At 36.2% G+C, this 18,795-nt stretch overlaps 1 pseudogene; it reads right to left on the bottom strand.

Moving 5' to 3' along the window:
- Positions 1–3,766: 3,766 nt before the first annotated feature.
- LOC108293302 lies at positions 3,767–4,613 on the bottom strand (annotated as a pseudogene).
- Between the last annotated feature and the right edge of the window lie 14,182 nt (positions 4,614–18,795).

The following is an 18,795-nucleotide window of genomic DNA, read 5'->3' as shown; positions in this document are numbered from 1 at the left end:
ATATATATATACATATATATGTATACATACATATATATATATACATATATATGTATACTTAGACTTAAATGCAGTGGATTAACTCTTAGGAAAGCACAGGATAATAGTGAAAACAATCATAATCTTATGTTTGCTTAAAATAGAAATTGTTTCTATAATTTAAACATTGTTTTACCACTATCCTCTAAAAGATAATCTAGCCCTGTTACCTTAAGAAATAAAAATAAAATTCTAAGCCCCCAACTGACTGAACAGATCCCCTCTTGGAGAAAGGACCCTAGAGAAACCTTAGAAGCTGAGTTCCTGGCAATGATCATATGAGAAGTTGGGCATGCTTCATTCTACCCCCTACTTTGTTAACCACCATTAGGCCTTCTCCCCTAAAGTCTAAACAGAACTCAGCCCTTTCAAAAAAACTCTGTACTGATGATGTGGATTACTTATCTTTCCAGACACAAAACAAAGACAAGATGAGACTAATCTTTCCCTCAACCCTCCCTGAATTGTCTGCTTCCTCTATTCTCTTTTTCTTCAAAGGTTCATCTTATCATGTGTAAAATGGAGATTTACCAGATGCTAACTAAACTATCACAAGTATGTAATCATTAGTCTCACTGAAATAAATACCAATTTTATAAAAAGTATTTTATAGAAAAGGAAAAGAAGAAACATTTTATAACTCATTTTCTTCAGCCAGCCTGTCTTTAATTTCAAACCTGACAAAAATATTACAGGAAAATAATTTGCCGGCTGCTATAATTTGACTGCTTATCTCCTCCAACAATCATGTTGAAATTTATTCCTTTATGGGGCAGTATGGAGAGACTGGTCCTTTAAGAAGTGATTAGATTAGAATGGCTCTGCTCTCATAAATAGATTAGTCTAATCAGGAATTAATGAATTAATAAATTAATAGATGATCACGTGACTAAGATTGATGGCTTTATAAGATGAAAAAGAGACCTGAGTTAGCATGCTTAAACCACATAATAACCTCGGTAGATGACATGCATAAAAAGCCTTTGTTCTACTCAAATATTCATTTTTGACAAATCTCTCAGCAAATAAAAGATAGAATACTTTCTCAAATCAAAACTACATTTAAACTACAGAGGGAGCACGAAGTTGGTCACGCCTGTAATCCCAGCACTTTGGGAGGCCAAGGTTGGTATATCACTTGAGATCAGGAGTTTGAGACCAGTGTGGTCAACATGGTAAAACCAAACTCTCTATTAAAACTACAAAAATTATCAGGGGGTGGTGGCAGGTGCCTGTAATCTCAGCGACTTCGGAGGCTGAGGCAGAAGAATTGCCTGAACTCTGGAGGCGGAGGTTTCAGTGAGCTGAGATCAGACCATTGCACTCCAGCCTGAATGACAGAGTGAGACTCCATCTCAAAACAAAACAAATAACCCAAAAAAATCCCAACTACACAAAACATTGTATTTAATGACATAATATTGAACACATTCTCCCTAAGATTAGGAAAAGTACATCTCCAATATCACCACTTCTATTCAACATTGTTTGATATTTTAGCAATTGAATAAAAAATAAAAAAACTGCAGTAAAAAATGTAAAGACTGGTAAAGAAGTGCAACCTTTATTATTTGCAAGTGGCATGATTGTGTACATAGATTTTTTGTTAATTTTAAACATAATTACTAAGTGAATTTATCAAGTTTGTCCAAGGTAAATGCAACATAAAAAGTAATTGTATTTTTATATATTAGTATCAGAAATTAAAAAATAAAACAAATTAGCAAATGAAAATAGAAAAATCACACAAAATGTATAAATTCATATCATTAAAGTTTTGAAGACATCTGTACTGTATACTCTATCAGTGAGGGGTATTTAAAGAGGGGTATCAGTGAGGGGTACTTAAATAAACTGAGAGTTATACTATAGCAATAAATTGAAATGTTCAGTTATGTTAACATATCCATACTCCTGAACATAGGCTGTGTGCTGTTGGTTCATGGGTAGGCAAATGATCAAAGTAAAGAATAAAGGGTGCTGAAATAGACCCATTTATATCTGATTACTGCTATGACCTGCATGTGTCTCTCAAGATTTGTACTTTGAAACTTAATTGCCAGTGTGAAAGTCTTAGGAGTGGGTATTTTAGGGATGGGAGTGTAGTAATGAGAGTGTAGCCCGCGTGGATAAAATTAGAGTCCTTGATAAAAGGATTTGAGGCAATGGGTTTGCTGTCTTCCTCTTTTGTGCTATGTGAGAGAAAAGTGTTAGTATTCTTTTTGGAGCTGGATTCACAGCAGCCTGGGAGACTGAAGTTAGCTGCGTGATCTTGGGCAGGTCACATCACTCCCCAGAAGGTGGATGGGTTTTAGCGCCCCCACAGACCAACGCTTGAATACTGGCTCTGTTCTGGCACTTCCCAGCTATGCAGATGGGCAAGTTATTTGCATTTTGAGGGCCAGCTGTGAAATGGTGACAAACACCAATTTCATAAAGTAGATACAGGGATGAGGTAGGAGCCAAGTGTCTACAAGGCTGTTCAGTTTATGACTCAGGAAGGAGGGCACCTGTGCCAGTTGGCAAGGCATATGGCACAGGGGTTTGCAGTGCGGCCTGAGAAGGCAATGGCCAGATTCACATCCTGCATCTTCCCGTTTCTAGCTGTGTGACTTTGGACCAGTTATTTTCCCTCTTTTATCTCATTTTCCGGTCTCGAAAATAGAAATAAGAATAATCCTTTCTCCTAGAGTTATTATAAGTATGGAGTAAATACATCCATGTGAAAACCATAAAATAGTAAAGAAAAAATAATAATAAAAGGAATCTATGTGGGTAAAGAAAGAGTGGAAGGAGGAGGATGCCGCTGCCGCCGCCGCCGCCACTGGGCCCCGGGACCTTCAGCTGTTGTTTGAGAGGCCCAGGCCGCCCAGGTTTCTGGTCCCTAGCCCATCAGAGCTCGGTGCTGGCTTCCTGGAGCTAACCTGGTTGGCAGCACCCCCACGCCTGGCAAGGCTACCCCGGTTCTCTGAGGTGAGACGGGTGAGAAGCTAACTGGACCTGGGGCCGTGGCTGCTGCCCGCCTCTGTGGTCTGTAACCTTCTACCCCTTGCTCTACGACCGCTTGGCTCCTCCACTGCCACCTGCTGCAGCCCGCGGAACCCTTTACCTTCTCAGCAAGACCACACCGGAAGCCCTTTCGGGGACACCGCCTCCGCTTGTGCCGTCCCTACGGGCCCAGTTCCCCACCTAGGAGCCCTGGCCCAGCTCCCGCTGGTAGGTGAGGTGAGGGGAGGGGAGGGGAGGGGAGGGGAGGGGAGGGGAGAGGCCGGGGCAGAGCTCCATCTCCCCATCCTTAAACCAGATCCTAGAGCTGAGGTTTTAAGCCAGGGCTGGAGGACAAAGGTCATAACCTCACCAGCCACCTACGAGATCCGGGAACCTGGAACAGAAGCCTCAATCCCCACTAGACCAAGCATCACATGGAGTGCAGGGTCACTGGGAGAGCAGAGGTCACAGTCTCTAGAGACGGGGAGGGGTGTGTACATGGGAATATGGCTCATCCCTGGGGCCATGGGACCTCCTAAGGAGCACCTTTGCCCCTCTAAGGGCCTCTAGGCCCTGGGCCTGCCTCCCCGAGGGGCTCACTAAGCCAGAGGCCAAAGTGCTCCTTCCCTTCACTTACCACCCAAGTCCTCATGCTCTCTGAGGTCTGGGAGAGGAGGGACTCAAGGAAGGGGGATTCCATGTACATGTTGTACATATTTATCACCCGTTACACATAGCCTCAGACCTTTTGTACATTTTTACAGGGGTGCCCCTTCCAACAGTATCCTTCCTGGTTGATTAACTCCTCAGACTGGTTAAAAAAAAAATCTTTATGAAGCTGATTTCCTCTGATGATCCTATCTAGGTACATTTTCTCTAGAATCCCATAGGCAGCAAGTTGCTGGCACTTTTCATCCTCAAAAGAGTAGCTAGCATCCGAGAATACTGCTGTCCTGCTGATGCTAAGATGGTACAGTGCAAACCATGTTTTATGGCCTCTAGTCTTTCACTTTCATGGACTATTGTCTTGTAAGAGAGCTCATTGTACCTTTGTGCAGCTTCAATGAATTTTTTTCTATAATCAAGAACATATGCATAGCATACCTTATAATGTATCAGTAATGTTCATTGATTCATTCTGAAGCAATGATGCACGTAAGCCTCCGCCTGGACTGGAACATCATCCTCCAGTCATAGCCTAGCAAGCTTCAAGTAAGTCTCCCATTTATAATCTACATTGTATTGCTTTTGTCCTGTTTCCAAAGGAATTCCCACCAACACTTGGGCAGCATTTCTCCAATCTTCTTCTTTCTCATATATGGATGCAAGATGCTGCCTTATGGAAGCAACCTGCTCCTCAAATGAAATGACTCTAGGCTGGATCTTTTCCAAGGTGAAGTGATAGATTTATTTGGCTGTGTCATCAGGCAGGTTAGGGAGATGTGTGCAGAAATCAGTCAACAATGGCCACGAGATCACGAGACTAACATTCTCATTTATCATTGCTTCCACAAAAGCTTTCACTGAATGCCTTTTTCCCGGATCTGACGATACTCGCCAGCCAGATCCTTATAAGAACCACTCATAAAGATCTTTTTTATGATCCTTTTCTCAGTGACCTGGCCAGCATTTGGGATTGCCTCTATTTTGGATAAAAGCCATTTCAACTGGGATGGGATGATATCTTGTTATGGTTTTGATTTGCGTTTCTATAATGATAATGTTATTGTCCAAGTTTTCATACACCTTTTAGCCATTTGTGTGTCTTTTGAGAAATGTCTATTGAGGTATTTTGCCTATTTTAAAATCAGATTATTGTATTTTTTCCCATTGAGTTTTTTGAGCTCCTTATATATTCTTATATATTAATCCCATGTCAGATGAAGAGTTTGCAATTTCTTCAAATATGTGGGCTATCACTGTACTGTGTGGATTATTTCCTTTGCCATGCCAAGGCTTTTTAACTTGATGTGATCCCATTTGTCCAGTTTGGCTTCAGTTACCTGTTCTCATGGGGTATTACTCAAGAAATTGTTGTCCAATTCAATGTCCTGAAGAATTTCCCTAATATTTTCATTTAGTTAGTTTGAGGTCTGAGACTAAAGTCTTTAAAATTCATTTTGATTTTATTTTTGCATATGGTGAAAGACAGTGGTCTAGCATCATTTTTTGCATATGGATATCCAGATTTCCCAGCACCATTTATTGAAGAAACTGTCCATTTCTCAATGTATGTTCTTAGCACCATTGTCAAAAATAAGTTTTACACACGCACACACACACACACACACACACACACATATATGTCACTGGGTTTTCTATTCTGTTCCATTGGTCTATGTGCCTTTTTTTAGGCCAATAACATACTGTTTTGGTTACTATAGCTCTATAGTATAATTTGAAGTCAGCTAACATAATTCATTAATTTCTTTTCTTCCTTTTTGATCAGGACATCTTTAACTATTTCTGAGTCTTTTATGGTTCCACATAAAGTTTAATGATTTTTTCTATTTCTGTCAATAATATAATGGGTACTTTGATAAGGATTGCATTGAATGTGCAGACTGCTTTCAGTAGTATGGGCATTTTACCAGTGCATATTCCTCCAATCCATGAACATGAAATATCTTCCTATTTTTTATGTTCTCCTCAATATCCTTCATTAATATTTTAAAGCTTTTATCACAGAGATCTTTCACTTTATTGGTTGACTTAAATCCTAGGTATTTTATTTTGTTTTTAGTATTGTATATCAGATTATTGTCTTGATTTTCTTTTCAGATTCTTCTCTGTTGGCATATAGAAATGCTACTGATTTTTGGTGCTGATTTTATATCCTAAAACTTTACGAAATTTATCATTTGTAATAATTTTTTTATGGAGACTTTAGGTTTTTCCAAAAATAAAATTATACAACCTGCAAACAAGTATAATTTAACAACTTCCTTTCTGATTGGATGACTTTTATTTCTTTCTCTAGTGTAATTGCTCTAGTTAGGACTTCCAGTATTATGTTGAGCAACAGCAGTGAAAGTGGGCAACCTTGTTGTCTTGCTTATCTTAGAAAGAAGGCTTTCAGTTTTTTGTTGTTTAATATGATACTAGCTATGAGTCAGCCACATATGGCTTTATTGTGTAGAGGTGTGTTCTTTCTACCCACAATTTTTTGAAGATTTTATACATGAATGAATATCGAATTTTACAAGTGATTTGTCAGCAGAAATTGAAATGATTGTATGGTTTTTGTCCTTCATACTGTTCATATAATTTATCTCATTGATTAATTTGAATTTGTTGAATTATTCTTGCATTCCAGGGATAAATCCCACTTGGTCATAGTAAATGATCTTTCTAACATGTTGCTGAATTCTGTTTGCTAAAGCTTTGTTTAGAATTTCTGTGTCAAGGTTCATCTGAGATATTGATCTGCAGTGTTTTGTTGTTTTGTTTTTATGTGTCTCTGTCTAGTTTTGATATCAGGGTAACACTGGCAGTGATATGGTTTGGGTGTGTCCCTACCCAAATCTCATCTTGAATTGTAAGTCCCACAATTCTCATGTGTTGTGGGTGGAACCCAGTGGTAGGTAATTGAATTACAGCTAGTGCTCGACTTACGACCACGATCGGGACCGCGGACCGGTCGTAACACGATTTGGTCGTAAGTTGAGTAGGCTATATGTACAGTTGAAATGGTGCACGCAGAGATGGTAGTGCTGCTGGAAGCTGGTCCGCACTGTCGTACACCCAGCTGGGTAAGGTTTGCGCTGCCAGACGCGGAGCTGTCGTGGCTAGCAATTGTGGTCATAAAGTCGAATTGTCGTAAGTTGCATAGGTGGTAAGTCAATCAATACCTGTATGGGGGTGGGTCTTCCCTGCATTTTTCTCCCGATAGTGAATGAGTCTCAGAAGATCTGATGGTTTTAAAAATGGGAGTTTTCCTGCACAAACTCTCTCTTTGACTGCTGCCATCCTCATGAAATGTGACTTGCTCCCACTTGCCTTCTACCATAATGTGAAGCCTCCACAGCCATGTAGACTTGTAAGTCCACTAAACCTCTTTCTTTTGTAAATTACCCAGTCTTGGGTATGTCTTTATCAGCAGCATGAAAATGGACTAATATAATAAACTGATGCAGATAGACTGGGGCACTGTGGAAAAGATACCTGAAAATGTGGAAGCAACTTTAGAACTGTGTAACAGGCAGAGGTTGAAACACTTAGGAGGGCTCAGAAGAAGGCAGAAAATTGTGGGAAAATTTGGAACTCCCTAGATACTTCTTGAATGGCTTTGACCAAAAATGCTGATAATTATGTGGACAATGAGATCCAGGATGAGGTGGTCTCAGATGAAGATGAGGAACTTGTTGGGAAATGAAGTAAAGGTGTCTTCTGTTACGTTTTAACAAAGAGACTGGCAGCATTTTTCCCCTGCCCTAGAGGTTTGTGAAACTTTGAACTTGAGAGAGATGATTTAGGATATTTGGCAAAAGAAATTTCTAAGCCACAAATCATTCAAGATGTGACTTGGGGGTGCTGTTAAAGCATTCCATTTTATAAGGGAAGCAGAGCATAAAAGTTCAGAAAACTTGTAGCCTGACAATGTGATAGAAAACAAAATTCCATTTTCTGAGGAGAGCTTCAAGCCAGCTGCACAAATTTGCATAAGTAATGATCAGCCGAATGTTACCCCTAAGACAATGAAAAATGTCTCCAGGGCATGTCAGAAGTCTTAATGGAAGTCCCTCCAATCACAGACCCAGAGGCCTAGGAGAAAAAAGTGGCTTTGTGGGCTAGGCCCAGGGTCTCCATGCTGTATGTAGCCTAGGGACTTGGTTCCTTGCTTCCCAGCCACTCTAGCCATGACTGAATGAGGCCAACATAGAGCTTGGAAGGTGGCTTCAGAGGGTGCAAGCCTCAAGCCTTGACAGATTCCATGCAGTGTTGAGCCTGTGAGTACATAGAAGTCAACAGTTGCGTTTTGGAAACCACCACTTAGATTTCAGAGGATGTATGGAGACAGCTAGATGTCCAGGCATGAGTTTGCTGCAGCACCACGGCAAGGTAGATTCACTGATAGCTTACACTGTGCACCTGGAGAACCCACAGATACTCAGTGCCAGCCCATGAAAGCAGCCAGGAAGGGGGCTCTATTCTGCAAAGCCACAGAGGCAGAGATGCGCAAGAGCATAGAAACTCACCTCTTACATCAACATTACCCAGACGTTAGACATGGAGTCAAAGGAGATCATTCGCAGCTTTAAGATTTGACTGCGTCACTGGATTTTAGACTTGCATTGGGCCTGTAGCCCCTTTGTTTTTAATGTCTCCCATTCAGAATGGCTATATTTACCCAGTGTCTGTACCCGCATTGAACCTAGGAAATAACTAGCTTGCTTTTGATTTTACAAGCTCATAGGCAGAAGGGACTTGCTTTGTTTGAGATAAGACATTGGACTGTGGAAATTTGAGTTAATGCTGAAATGAGTTAAGACTTTTGGGGACTGTTGGGAAGCATGATTTGTTTTGAAATGTGAGGACATGAGATTTGGTCCAGGATTTAAGTCTGGACATCTGTGTGTCTCTATACAATCTATGAAATCTAGGTGGTGGTATCCAAAACTCAACTGTTGACTTCTGTGCACTTGCAGGCTCAACACATGGAAGCTGCCAAGGCTTGCACCCTCTGAAGCCATGGCCCAAGCTCTATGTTGGCCTCTTTCAGTCATGGCTAGAGGGGGTGCGGTGGAATGATATGGTTTGGTTGTGTTTCCATCCAGATCTCATCTTGAATTGTAACTCCCACAATTCCCATGCATTGTGGGAAGAACCTGGTCAGAGGTGATTGAATTATGGGGGCAGGTCTTTCCTGCACTGTTCTCATGATAGTGAATGAGTCTCAGGAGATCTGATGGTTTTAAAAATGGGAGTTTCAAACTCCCTCTTTGCCTGCTGCTATCCACATTAGATGTGACTCGCTCTTCTGTGATGATTGTGAAGCCTCCCCAGCCATGCGGAACTGTAAAGTCCATTAAACCTCTTTTTTTTTTTTTTTTTTTTTTTGTAAGTTGGCCAGTCTTGGGTATGTCTTTACCTGCAGCATGAAAACGGACTAATACAGACATCATAGAATGAGTTTGGATGTATTCCCTCCTCTTCTATTTTTCAGAAAGTTTGAATAGAATTGGTATTAATTCTTCCTCACATGTTTGTTAAAATTCATCAGTGAAGCTATTGGTACTGGGTTTTTTTGTTGTTGTCAGGAGACTATTATGGTTTCAAACATTTTACTTATTATTTTCTGTTCAGGTTTTAGATTTCCACATAGTTCAATCTTGATAGGTTGTATGTGTCTAGGAATGTATCTATTTCTTCTAAGTTTTTCATTGTATTGACATATAGTTGCTGATAATAGCTTTTAATGATCCTTTGAATTTCTGCAGTTTCAGTTGTCATGTCCTCTTTTTCTTCTCTGATTTTATTTCAGCTATCTTTTTTTCATAGTCTGCTAAACCTTTGTTGATTTTGCTTATATTTTCATAAAACCAACTTTTCATTTTGTTGATCTTTTATATTGCTTTCTTCATTTCAGTTTCATTTATTTCTAATCTAATTTAAAAACTTTTTTTCCTACTAATTTTAGGTTTGGTTTGCTCTTGTCTTCTAGTTCTTTGAGATGTATCCATAGGTTGTATATTTGAAGTTTTTTTCTTTTCTATGTAAGCACTTATAGCTAAAAATTTTTCACTTAATAGTGCTTTTGCTGTATATCACAGATTTTGGTACATTGTTACCATTATCATTTGTTTCAGTATTTTTTTTTAATTTCCTACTTAAGTTTTTTGATCCAATGGACATTCAAGAGTGTATTGTTTACATATGTTTGTATAGTTTTCAAAGTTACTGTTGTTATCAATTTGGGGTTTTATTTCATTGTGATTACATAAGATACTTGATATGATTTCAATATATTTGAATTTTTAAAGACCTGTTTTGTGGCCTAACATGGTCTATTCTTGATAGCAATTCTTGTGTTGAGAAAAATAATGTGTACTCTGCAGCCATTGAATGAAACGTTTTGCAAATATCTCTTAGGTCCATTTGGTCTATAGTGCAGATTAACTTCACTGTTTCTTCATTGATTTCCCCTCTAGATGTTCTGTCCAATGCTAAAAATTTTGTGTCGAAGTATCCAGCTATTGTTTTGGGTTATTTCTCCTTCTTCAGCTCTAATAATATTTGCTTTAAACATTTGTTTGCTCCAGTGTTGAGTGCATATATATGTTAATAATTGTTATAACCTCTTGCTAAAGTGATTGCTATATCATTATATAACATTTCTGTCTCTTTTTATACTTTCCATGTTAGTATCTATTTTGTCTAAGTATACCTAATTCTGCTCTTTTTTGTTTCCGTTTGCATGGAATATTTTTTATTATTCTTTTATTTTCAGTTTGTGTCTTTATAGGTGAAGTATGTTTCTTATAGGCAATAGCTAATTGGGTCTTGCTTTTAAAATCCATTCAACTGGAGAGTTTTCATCCATTTACAATCAACATTATAAGTATAATTGATAAGTAAGGACTTACTCCTATCATTCCATTTTTTTTTCTGGTTGTTTTGTGATGTTCTATTCCTTTTTGTTTGGTTGGTTTTTGTTTTTCTTTTAGTGAAGGTGATTTTCTCAGGTGGTATGTTTTAATTTGTTGCTTTTTTATTTTTTTGATATCTGTTGTATATTTTTTTATTTGATGTTACCATGAGGCTTATGACTAATATCTTAAAACCCATCATTTTAAACATGGCAGCTTAACACAGATGACATCCACAGACAACGTAGCAAACAGGCGAAGAGAATACTAATAAAAATGCTGCACTTTGACTTTTTTCCTTCCACATTTTGCCTTTTGTGGCTTCTATTTTCATCTTATTGTAATGTTTGTGTCTTGAAAAGTCAGTTTAGCTTTTATTTTGATCATTCATCTTTTAGTTTTTCTCCTCAAGATATGAGTAGTTTACACACCACAATTACAAGTTATAGTATTCTGTCCTTTTCTCTAGACTTACTATTACAATTGAGCTTTGTACCTTTAGATGATTGCTTATTTCCTCATTAACGTCCTTTTATTTCAGATGGAAGAACTCCTATTTGCAATTCTTGTAGTACAGGTCTGGTGCTGATAAAATGCCTCAACTTTTGTTTGTATTGGAAAGTCTTTATTTTTTCTTAATGTTTCAAGGAAATTTTTACTGGACATACTAAACAACATAACCTTTAATTACTTGTAGTATGTACTACTTTATATTTAATTTTAATGTACTTTTATTATATTTTAATATTAAGTTATTCCTATATAAATTGGAAAATAGAGGAATATGAAGGTATATTTGAGAAGATCATCAATAAGCCATTCACTTTATATACTATTTTATAGAAGGTCATTTTGCACACAAATTTTTATTTTTTATGAATTTTTAAATAACTGAGAGCAAACACTCTTTAGTTAAAAAAAGGCAAATAAAATAAGATTTATGATATATGAACATATGCAGTGGTACAGAGAGTAGCAATTATATGATATATATTTTTAATAATAAGTCCAGTATTCTTAAATTGAGATTTTGCTAAACATAAATTTAGATACTTTAAGTTGAATAGTTATTGGGATTATCTATTCTATTAATCTATCAGCTCATTGCCACTATCTATGTGCCAAGTACTAATTACCCAAAAGTTTTAGTCACAATTGATATTTGTTTGTGAGGAAAATATATTAGTAATTTTTTTGCTATAATTCTCATTAGCCATTTTAAAATAAGATTGAATATTTGCATCAGATAAAAATATAAAGGTATATTTTGTTCCAAAAGGTGTCAAAGTAGTGGATAAACCAAATAGGCATTGATCTGAATTACTTTTTACAGAATAATAAGCCATTATATTACATTATAAATTGCAGCATGAAGGAAAATGAGAGCACATTTAGGATCAGTGTTTCTACTTTTCCTCCATTGGTGCCAATGTATATTCAACTTGCTAAACTGATGAACAATGTTTGTTTTGCTTAGATGACTAGCTGGTGAAAATATGGACTCTCTAGAATTACTCTTTAAATCACATATTCAATAACTATACAGATTATAAAAGTGAAAGGCCAGGCATGGTGGCTCATGACTGTAATGCTAGCACTTTGGGATGCTGAGCGGGGTAGATCATGAAGTCAGGAGTTTGCAACCAGCCTGGCCACACTGGTGAAATCCCATCTTTATTAAAAGTACAAAAAATTAGCTGGACATTGGGGCACACACCTGCAATCCCAGCTACTCAGGAGGCTGAGGCAGGAAACTTGCTTGAATCTGGGAGGCAGAGGTTTCAGTGAGCCGAGATGGTGCCACTGCACTCCAGTAACAGAGAGATACTTCCTTAAAAAAAATAAATAAATAAATAAGTGAAGAATAAATACTGATACTGGAAACATAAGCACATAATCAAATTGCATTTTTCCTCCCAAACTACAAACTTTGCTCTTTGTGCATGATGATTTTGTACAAATGAATATTCATATTCTGTCTCATTTACGCTTCTGGGAATACTCTTGAGTCTTGAATAGAGAATATATTGTAGAAAAGACGGAAAATAATATATAGCATCTTTAGAAGTTCCAAAGTGGATGCTTAACTTCACGATGAAGTAAACAATATCTGGCCCATTGAGCATATCTTTTTGTCCGCCATAGTAAAATTAGTGACCACTTCTACTTTTGATTGCTGAATGGATATGTGAACTGAGAAGGCCAGATGTTACTCCAGAGAGAAAATCTAACAGTAGGGGATACTGAGATTTTGTGGAGATTACTTTTTCAATTTTAGTCTTTGTTTACTGAAGAAAAAGATATTTCAATATTTTGAGTATGACTTCTATGCCTCATTTGGTTCAGCTTTGTTACCAGGAAACAGAGAGAATGACCCAGAATGGTACTTGGCCCAAGGATAATGTCTTTCTGCTGTCTATATTCTTCTAGCATAAAATCTCTCCATGATTCACAGGAGACCAAATAATTCTGGAATGAGAAATCCCAAGCATTACATAAAAATACTTTCAAATAGACGATGAGAGAAAACATTGAAAGGGATAGATTTCCTCAACTAGATAAAGTTCCATGTCTATATTACAAGAGTTTTCTATAAAAAATGTTGCTGTTCATTATATTGTACTATTTATTGTTATCATCCTGGAATCATCATAAATAAATAAGCATTATATGCTGACAAAAAGGGAAAAACAGAAAATATCTCATTACTTATTTTACTGTGTATAGACATGTGATACTGTCTGGGGATTCTAGGGAGAATTTTTGTTATTTGTTTAATGCACGATTTCTTCAGTTGACACCTTGACAGCTATGAGATGTGTAGCATGTGTTAGTATGTTGTATATATGTGCACAACAGCTACAGTCTAGGCCAGACACAAAGATGTTTGAAGTAGTTATTTTCTTATCAGTGTATTCATAAATTAAAAGATAAACTTGGGGCAAAGATAGCATAGTTTCAGAAATTGACATTACAGAACAATTTGATTGCTATTGGTGTGTTTTGTTTGTTGTTGATTGGGTAAGAAAGCTACTGTGTTATTGATTATTTATCATTGATATTGTTCCAAATCAACTATTTATCCTTGAACAGTAAAATCATATGTGGAGATTTGTACAGAAAAAAAAGTACCTATATATATATGTGTGTGTGTCCGCACAGCTATAACTATGCATATTTGCTGATATGCATACTCAGGCATCTTTGTCACTTTGCCTTAAACTATATAGTCAATGGTCTTAATGACTTAAAATACAATTCCTGCTCAATGTAAGGAGTCCCAATGAGCCTACAGTAGTGTGTTGATTTTTTTTTCTTCTATCTTTATGGAAAAAATAGTGGTTGAAATTTGTGGGATACTCCCTGATAGCCCAAGATAATAGGGACTATTATAAAACATAAGAAATTTTCAAAGTAGATTATCTTGTGTTACAATAATACAGGATAATTTTAAGCTAGTACTTGCCATGATATTATATATATTCTGGAGACATTATCTAGGTCTGTACAATCCAATATTTTATATTGTCTCCAATTGAAGAGCATGTACACAGCTATAATGTTCTTAGAATGGAAGAGGATATCTGAATTTTGGAGGATAACTGGTAGTGTTTGGACACAGGGATTAACAATCGGTCTCTTAAGCATAATGGAAATACTAGTTTAAACATCAGTTCAAAATTTCACTAGTTAAAAATTAGGTGAATAGTATCAATCAAATGGGACTGTTGTGATACTTATATATTCTTGGCCAAAGTAGGTGCTCTATAATTGGTTGAAATCTTTGTTGTTGCTTAAGATCCATTGCATAATTTTGTAGCAGTCTGTCAGCCTATCAACATTTTGTCATTCATGTATCATCTATCTTTGTCTTTCATAATTTCATAATTATACAATGGTCTTAAATATTCTTGCCTTTGGTTGTGAATTTTTTTTGTTAATTATATTTTGTCATTTAATAACACCTCTTATAGGAACTCATGTTTCTGTGAATTATTTTTATTGAGTGAGTTTCAATCCTCATAACATGCCTGCAGTACATGTTAAATTGATAGGAAAATACTGTCACAATAATTTAATATTCATTGTCTCCACTTGTTTATTCTAAATATCTGAGGGAAAATAATCAGAAAACTGTAGAAATACATAAACACACACACACACACACACACACACACACACACACACATACACACACACAGAGAGAGAGAGAGAGAGAGAGAGAGAGGGAAAGGAGAAACAGAGAGAGGAAAAGAACAAGTCCCTGAACAACGTCATTTTGTTCAACATAGTTTCATTACAACATTGATGAGAAATAAAAACAACAACAACAACCAATTCCCATCTGTGCCACTGTCTGTGTGGAGCTTGCATGTTCTCCCCATCTCTGCATAGGTTTTTCTCTGGATGCACCAGTCTTCTCCACTTCTCAAAGATGTGTACGTTAGGTGAATTGATGTGTCTACATTGTCTCCATGTAGAGGCAGGTGTGAGCGCCCTGGATGGGATGCAGCCTGTCATGCCTTATGTCCTGTCTTGCTTTATGTCCTGAGCTTCCAGCATAGGCTTCATGTGACTCTGAAGTGGAATTATTGGATAAATTATTATCTTATTTTTATTAATGTTTTACATGTATGTGTAGCTCACATGTATTTCAGTGTTGAAAATGAGAAGCATTTTGGTCTTTATTTCAAAGTTTGGTGGTGGTTTTGTGAAAATAAATATGTAGCAGGAATTTAACTCTCATTGATGTCAATTAGCCTATTGTAAAATTGATTTCATTATACATTGTTTCACTTAAAGTGACAGTTTCCAAGAACCTATTGATGACGTTAAATGAAGACTTACATGTATGTGTATGTGTACGTGTATATGTGTATGTGTATGTGTGTGTGTGTGTATACATGCACACATTCCAGTATTTGTCATTGAAAAGCTTGACAATAATCACTAGGCAAATAGGATGGTGCATTAGTTTTCTGTTGCTGCAGCAACAAATTACCACAAACTTAGCAGCTTACAACACCCATTTATTATCCCACAGTCTAGTACATCAAAAGTCGAGGGACATCATTGCTCAGTTGGTACTTTTTTTGTCACAATGCCAAAATCAAGGTGTCAGCAGCCTGTGCTTCTTTCTGGAAGATCTGGGCATCATTAGAAGTGTTTGCATGATTCAGTCCCATTGTGTCTATAGGACTAGAGTGCCCTTTGGTTACTGGCTACTGGTTGGGGTCATTCTCAGCTTTAAGAGGCCACCTGCATTTCAAGGTTTATGATATTCTTTCAGTTTTAATAACAGCAATGATTAGTCAACTCTTCCTCGTGCATTAAAAATCTATCATGTCCTCTTCCACCTCATCTCTTTTCTGCCTTCCTCCTCTGTTGCATCTCTCTAACTGTTCTTTCTTTTCTGCTTTTAAGTGCTCCTGTGATTACACTGAGCACACCTGGAAAATTCAGAATAATTTCTCTAAATTTAAGGTCAAGTGATTGGTAAATAAAATTATATCTGCAAAGGCCCTTCATAACACAGCCTAGATTACTGTTGATTAAATAACCAGGGGATGAGAAACTTGAAAGTGGCAAAGTTATCTTAGGAAGTCTGCCTATTATAAACAGAAAATCTTTTAATTTTGTTATTTGTATTAATCTATCAACAAAAAGGCAGTAACCCATTTCCAATTGTGAATACAAAGGAAACTGAAAGGTTGCCTATGCCAGTTGTCATAAGATTTATGGAAGCAAATTTAATAAATACTGATGACTACAAACAGACATGTTTTGAATTTGTAGTTATAGGATGTGGCATTAATTAACTAGTTGAATTTATTCAGATATCAAGCTTCATTTACTTCCTTAAAGTGATGGAGTAATTTGCAATATACTTCATGTTTTCATTTTATATTTAACAAATATAATTTCCCCTATTCTGATATATTCCCCTAAGAAAAATACCATGATTTGGGAGATTAATCTTATAAAATATAAAGCTACTTTTTAATCTTATTCTAGAGATCTTAAGATTTAGTTAGTACTATCAACTTAATATGAAATCCACCCTCTAGCTTATTTTATCAAAATAAATCTAGGCCCCTGAAAAATTAATTGATTTTTCCAAGCTTATACAATGTGTTATGAAGAGAGGGATACGATGTTTCTACCTGCTTTTCTTTATTTCATCTGTTAGCCTACATTACTTTGTTTTAGAAATTTAAGTTCTTATATCCATTTATTAACTGTGCTCCCAAATACTACATAGGCCTTTATAATAGAGAAAGTAATTTCCAAAATTTGTATTTTACTTTGACCATTCAGTTCGCAAGTTAATGTAAACTAACAACAATTTTTTAAAAACCATGTTTTCTACTTGTTTTTGTTATCTTTTTGCTTAGAAGAAGCTGTGATGTCCAAAAGGTTAAAGGCTTCACAGAGCTTCATTGGCATTAGGGCATTTACCTAGCAAAAAGCTATTTAAAAACATCCATTTTACAGTATAAGCAGAAATAAATTAAAACATGATTAATTTTTTTATGAAAGACTCATTGGCTTTGGAAATAAATAAAATGTTCTAGAAAACATTTTTTAATCATTTGAAAAATAATTTAATATATTAATAAAGTAAAAAATGCTGGAGGATTTGTATTTTGCCTGCCAAATATTTTTAAATAACTCAATGATCACCACCGTTAACAGGGATAGCAATTACTTACTTTTTATCTAATTTGCATATAATACTTTTTGGTCCTAACGATGAGATATATTTACAAAATTGGTCCTGCAAATTACAACACTAAGATTATAAAGGTATAAATATGGAACACATACATAAAGTTACTAATTTTTAAATCTTGAACTAGCTTTAGGACAAAGGAGTGTTAAGTATAACAATTCAGAGAAACTGATTGTAACTCATAATTTGTTTAGAAAGGTGCCTATCAAAAGTGTGCACCCCAGGCCTGGTAGCTTGTTAGAAAGGTAAGTTACCAGGCCCTTTCCTAGACCTACTGAATCAGAACTTCTGGATAGGGGAACAGTTATCTGTGCTTTTCTAAGCTGTGTAGGACATTCTGAGAGAGCTAAAATTTAAAGGAACCACTCATCTGAGGGAAAGCAGAAAATAAAATAACTTTTTAAAACCTTAAACGCATCAAAAAGAACTTTTTAAAACCTAGCAAACTTTACTTTTTGAACTGAGAATATTTAAAGGTTACTTTGTATGGTGGGCTATTTTGGAGAGAGATTAAGAACAGATAAAGAACAAAATATTTAGATTATCTTTTAAGTTCTAAAACAATGCAGATTATTTGTGCAAAAGAGAGACAACATTTTGAGTACTCTACTTGAGAATGAAGAGTTTACTCTTAGCAGATAATGTTGAATGAAAAGCAGAAACTGGGTAAGAGAATGATGATGAGAGAGCACGCAATATAAGTAGTGGATTCCACCTTAATCTGCAGGAGTTTATTACACACATAACCTTCAAGGTTTTTTTGTGCCAAGATGATTAAGAAGAAATAATTATATATTTATATAGGCTTATTTCATCATACAGAATAAAGGCAGTGAATCTGTTTCTCCTCAAGCTCTTAAAGCTTCATTATATAAAAATATGTTTATCAGGTATGGTGGCTTATGTCTGTAATTCCAGGATTTTGGGAGGCTGAGGTGTGCGGATAACCTGAGGTCAGGAATTCAAGACTAGCCTGGCAAAGATGGTGAAACCCCGTCTCTACTAAAAATACAAAATTAGCCAGGCATGGTGGCACAGGCCTGTAATCCTAGCTACTAGGAAGGCTGAGGCAGGAGAATCACTTGAACACAGGAGGTGGAGATTGCAATGAGCTGAGGTCACTCCATTGCACTCCAGCCTGGGCTTAAAGAGTAAAACTTCATCTAAAAAAAAAAAATAGTCCCTGCCTGATTTCGTCAGAGGAGTGACAACCATTTATATAATGATTGACAAATAGTCTCTCATTTAAAACAGTCTAGGTTATTATATCTCATTAAGTAAATGATTTTAGTTTATTATAAATAGCATTTATTAAATAAATTTTATACGATTATTTTCATTTTCAATCTTATTTTTTTCATGTTTTTATTACTGTTAAAATTACAAATATACTTAAATCCTGGGCTATATATGAAACATAAGTAAAATGTTTAACTCACTATAGTA

This window comes from Cebus imitator, unplaced genomic scaffold, assembly GCF_001604975.1.
Source record: "Cebus imitator isolate Cc_AM_T3 unplaced genomic scaffold, Cebus_imitator-1.0 Scaffold530, whole genome shotgun sequence".
In the NCBI taxonomy this organism is placed as follows: Eukaryota; Metazoa; Chordata; class Mammalia; order Primates; family Cebidae; genus Cebus; species Cebus imitator.
Note: the sequence above shows the minus strand (reverse complement) of the source record. Positions and strands in the feature narration are given on the sequence as shown.